Below are 5,661 nucleotides of genomic sequence, written 5' to 3'. Positions count from 1 at the left end.
TCTCTCCCTTGCATTGTTCCCATATGGTGGTGGGCTCTTTTTTCCGAGTCTTTTCCTTCCACTTCGCTCTGTTGGATGTATCGTCTGCGGAAACATTGCAGGAACAAAGATCTTCTTTGATGACATCTGCTTCTTTGCCTTCTGTATTTCCTGTTAAAAATAAAATAATATTAATTTATTTATAATAACGTATATTTATAATAACGTATAGATATAATATCCTTTTCTTAGTCGATAGCGATACGTTTTTGCCAAAGTGGTCGTGGTCGTCATGTAACGTACCTAGATTCTGGTCACTATCACTATTGATTGCTGGCTGTCACACTGCTGCATTCATTGAAGAAGCTACCGACATCAGGCTTGGTTGATATAATACTATTGTATTAATAATCTCCTACGCAGTTTTTTGCCTTCTGCATTTCCTATAAATAAAATACATATTAAATATTATATATAATTTCTTTTCCTTCGTCGATAGCGATACGTCTTTGCCAAAATAGTCGTGGTCGTCATGTAACGTACCTCGATATCTTGTAACTTTTGATTGCTGGCTGTCACACTGCTGCGTGCATTGAAGAACTTCAGGCTTGGTCGATTTTATTCTATTGCAATCATAATCTCCTACACAGTTTATTGCACTCTGCATTTCCTGTGAATAAAATATACAGGGTGTTAGTGACATTGTAACGAATACTGATGGGGATGATTCAGACCATGATTCTGAGTTCATATCAAGTGGAATTTTCCGTCGCAAAATTCATGATTTTTTTTTAGTTATTTTAAATTATTTTCAATTCTATACTTTTGCGATGAAAAATTCCACTTGATATTAACTCAGAATAATCAGGTGAATCATCCCCCTCTGTATTCGGTACGATGTCACTTACACCCCGCACAAGTACATACTGTAGCCATACAAGTAGGTAAGGGTGTTAGTGACACCGTAACAAATACTGAGGAGGATGATTCAGACCATAATTCTGAGTTGAAATCAAGTGGAATTTTCAGTCGGAAAATTCATGAAAATTTTTGTTTTTTTTTAAAGTTATTTTCTGTTCCATACTTTTGCGACGGAAAATTCCACTTGATATCATCTCATAATCATGGTCTCAATCATCCCTCAAAGTTTTCGTTACGATGTCACTAACACCCTGTATATTACATTTTTTTTTTCCTTAGTCTATAGCGATACGTTTATGTCAAAGTGGTCGTGATCGTCATGTAACGTACCTCGACATCTTGTTACTTTTGATTGCTGGCTGTCACACTGCTGCATTCTTTGAATGAGCGGCCAACATCAGGCTTGGTTTATATAATACTATTGTATTAATGATCTCCTACGCAGTTTTTTGCCTTCTGCATTTCCTGTAAATAAAATATATAAATATAATTAAATATTATATGTAATTTATTTTCCTTAGTCGATAGCAATACGTTTTTGCCAAAATAGTTGTGGTCGTCATGTAACGTACCTCGATATCTTGTTACTTTTGATTGCTGGCTGTCACACTGCTGCATTCATTGAAGGAGCTGGCAACATCAGGTTTGGTTTATATAATACTTTTGTATTAATGATCTCCTAAGCAGTTTTTTGCCTTCTGCATTTCCTGTAAATAAAATATATAATTTATTTTCCTTAGTCGATAGCGATACGTTTTTGCCAAAATAGTCGTGGTCGTCATGAAACGTACCTCGATATCTTGTAACTTTTGATTGTTGGCTGTCACACTGCTGCATTCATTGAAGGGGCTGCTGACTTCAGGCTTGGTCGATTTTATTCTATTGCAATCATAAACTCCTACACAGTTTATTGCCATCTGCATTTCCTGTAAATAAAATATATATTAATTTTTTTTCCTTAGTCTATAGCGATACGTTTTTGCCAAAATAGTCGTGGTCGTCATTAAACGTACCTCGATATCTTGTAACTTTTGATTGCTGGCTGTCACACTGCTGCATTCATTGAAGGGGCTGCTGACTTCAGGCTTGGTCGATTTTATTCTATTGCAATCATGAACTCCTACACAGTTTATTGCCATCTGCATTTCCTGTAAATAAAATATATATTATTTTTTTTCCTTAGTCTATAGCGATACGTTTTTGCCAAAGTGGTCGTGATCGTCATTTAACGTACCTCAGTATCTTGTTACTTTTGATTGCTAGCTGTGACACTGCTGCATTCATTGAAATAGCGGCCAACATCAGGCTTAGTAGTACTATTGTATTAAAATCTCCTACGCAGTTTTTAGCATTGTGCATTTCCTGTTAAAAAAAAATAATGTTAATTTATATATATTAACTTTTATTTATAAATATATACATATATATATTAGGTGATTTCCAAACTACCCAGGAGGTACACCCAGTAGCTCGCTTTTTTTCATGTGGTTCCCCCGCTAATCGAGGCCGCATCCACCTACTTATATGAGAAGTAGGTTCTATCTAATGAGTTAGCAATAGTCATTCAATAAGCAGAGAAATGTGAAAGAAAAAGCAATTTTTAGCTAAGGAATTTAAAATAAAAAGCAATTTTCAGCAATTAGCATGCAATAAGCAAAGCAATTACTCAGTAATTGTCAAACATAAGCGAGTTGTATAATTTAAAGGTATTATTGACAATAACAAACACGTACCGAGTTTGTTAATACTTACATTGAGTTATCATCGCTAAGTTGACCAAATTATTAGTACAGGTTATCACATTCACTAAATGAAAATATGTGTTTTTATCAATTGTAACAATGCTTGCATGACCTAACCAACCGTTGGTGTTGTGGACGCCAATCTTCAAGAGACAAGTGGACGGGTGTGAGGAAAACTGGCAAGATGAACACGTCGGTGTGGGTGCGACTGGTGCACGGGAGAGAAGTGGAGCTAGTTGGCAGATGGAATTAGGCATCACTCTCTTGCTTCAGTTAAGTTCCACTCAGATCAGGTGGGTTGTCGCATGGATGAACATCGCATGGGTTGGAGTAATTCGGAGTAGAACTGTCCATGTTGTTCCCTTCATCGTAGGCACTTCAGTGGACTGTGGATCGATCAACAATAGTTACGTGAGTTGGCTGTCAAACCGATATGACGTGCCAGCCGAATCTAGCGACCAGGTATGCAGGGGATGGAGGTATCCTGTGGAGTAATCATATCAGCAAAGGTGAAAATGTCGATTGGGAGTGAAATGGAGGGAGAAGGAGAGCTGCAGTCAGCGGTCACGATCTTGCTGTAGATAGACTACATGCTCAGTTTACGTGTAGTTGTAACTGTTCGAAGTTAATTGAAAACGATCGATATGCAAATTCCTGTTTAATGAAACAAGTAATAAATGAACAGGCAGGTGTTTTTTCGGTATTTAAACGCTAAGACCGTTGTTTGTTTATTGATTAGCAGTGGTATGATGAATTCTTGGATACTGATGAATGCTAATAAGTTAAGTATTTAAAACAAAATCACATTCAGAAGCATTAAAAACACATTAAATTAAAGAACGAAATAATACCATATGAAATATTATTTAATATAATATAAAGGATGGAAAGAAGAAATGACAAGAATGCTATTTAGCGTGACATGGCTCTAACCACATCCACTGGAAAACATAAAACAATATAAAACCTAAGTTTTAGTTTAGCTCATACACGATATTATGTTTTTTGAGGAACCGTCTCATGCGAAACAGTGTTCTATTGAAAAGTATTGTAAGAAGAAATGCAAAGAACACCATTTAGCGTGACATAGCTCTAACCAGATCCACTGGAAAACATAAAACCATGTAAAACCCTAAGTTTTAGTTTAGCTCATACACGATATTATGTTTTTTGAGGAACCGTCTCATGCGAAACAGTGTTCTATTGAAAAGTATTGTAAGAAGAAATGCAAAGAACACAATTTAGCGTGACATAGCTCTAACCAGATCCACTGGAAAACATAAAACCATGTAAAACCCTAAGTTTTAGTTTAGCTCATACACGATATTATGTTTTTTGAGGAACCGTCTCATGCGAAACAGTGTTCTATTGAAAAGTATTGTAAGAAGAAATGCAAAGAACACCATTTAGCGTGACATAGCTCTAACCAGATCCACTGGAAAACATAAAACCATATAAAACCTAAGTTTTTGTTTAGCTCATACACGATATTATGTTTTTTGAGGAACCGTCTCATGCGAAACAATGTTCCATTGAAAAGTATTGTAAGAAGAAATGCAAAGAACACCATTTAGCGTGACATAGCTCTAACCAGATCCACTGGAAAACATAAAACCATGTAAAACCCTATGTTCTAGTTTAGCTCATACACGATATTATGTTTTTTGAGGAACCGTCTCATGCGAAACAGTGTTCTATTGAAAAGTATTGTAAGAAGAAATGCAAAGAACACCATTTAGCGTGACATAGCTCTAACCAGATCCACTGGAAAACATAAAACCATGTAAAACCCTAAGTTTTAGTTTAGCTCATACACGATATTATGTTTTTTGAGGAACCGTTTCATGCGAAACAGTGTTCTATTGAAAAGTATTGTAAGAAGAAATGCAAAGAACACAATTTAGCGTGACATAGCTCTAACCAGATCCACTGGAAAACATAAAACCATATAAAACCTAAGTTTTAGTTTAGCTCATACACGATATTATGTTTTTTGAGGAACCGTCTCATGCGAAACAGTGTTCTATTGAAAAGTATTGTAAGAAGAAATGCAAAGAATACTATTTAGCGTGACATAGCTCTAACCAGATCCACTGGAAAACATAAAACCATGTAATCCCTAAGTTTTTATTCTGCACTTACTATGTATATTATATTATCATTGTATATTCATGGTAAGTTGGATTTACTGTAGGTGTATGCAAATTCATAACAAGCATAGTTGTTTGTTATTTGCGTCATTATAAGTAAAAATAAATAACGAATGTACACTTAAAAAATAAAACGTAGGTAGTATGTTGGTTATGACTGTACACATATAAATTAAACTTAATGCGTAATAATATAGAAAATATGACTTGTTACTTTCATTTCTAATAACATTTGGTGTATTTGGTAACATTTAAAACTAAACAATTTTACCAGAATATATAAAATATGACTCGCTTTCTATTTTTTTTTAACTAAAGGTGTTTTCTTTTACCTTTCAATTTTTAAGTATTTTTTTTTGTTTTAGCCATATTTGATTTGAAAATTTGAATATCAAAGTTTCACGTGGTTAGGTAGTGCTTTCTTCTCCAATTATTGTTTTTCCAAGTAGTAGGTATTTTCTAGCAATTTCACTTTATTTAGCCTGTATACATGTATTAATTACTTTATGTATGTTTTTGTATCGATGAGTGATCATTCTTCTGTCAATACTGGTGAGACCCGCTTGTGGGAGGCCAGAAATTAACATGATCAAATTTGTTTTTGAATTTGCTTAGAATGGTATAGAACATTCATTGTTGATTATAGGCTTAATTATTTTTAAATACACCATTAAAGGTAAAGCATGGTCGTAAATAATATCCTCCTGCGGCTTAGATTTTCAAACACAACAGCGAAACAATGGGATTTGGTTTAAGGACTTTTTTCATGTTTAGCCCATCTGACAGTCGTCATATTTACCCATGTTTATGAATGAAATTGTTCGTCACTGCCGGATATAGGTAATTATTGACCTATTTTATTCCACAAC

General features: G+C 34.7%; 1 long non-coding RNA gene across 2 annotated transcripts; it reads right to left on the bottom strand.

Moving 5' to 3' along the window:
- LOC126381386 (uncharacterized) lies at positions 1–2,570 on the bottom strand. Of its 2 annotated transcripts, XR_007568795.1 has the most exons (8): positions 2,135–2,570; positions 1,914–2,048; positions 1,692–1,826; positions 1,473–1,607; positions 1,231–1,365; positions 523–649; positions 283–422; positions 1–150 (listed from the first exon to the last, which is right to left on the bottom strand). It is a non-coding gene; the product is annotated as an uncharacterized LOC126381386 (long non-coding RNA). The 2 variants fall into 2 exon arrangements; XR_007568796.1 differs by lacking the exon at positions 1,473–1,607.
- Between the last annotated feature and the right edge of the window lie 3,091 nt (positions 2,571–5,661).

The sequence above is a fragment of the Pectinophora gossypiella genome, unplaced genomic scaffold (assembly GCF_024362695.1).
Source record: "Pectinophora gossypiella unplaced genomic scaffold, ilPecGoss1.1 Pgos_48, whole genome shotgun sequence".
NCBI classification, from domain to species: Eukaryota; Metazoa; Arthropoda; class Insecta; order Lepidoptera; family Gelechiidae; genus Pectinophora; species Pectinophora gossypiella.
This window is presented reverse-complemented; position numbering and strand designations above follow the sequence as displayed.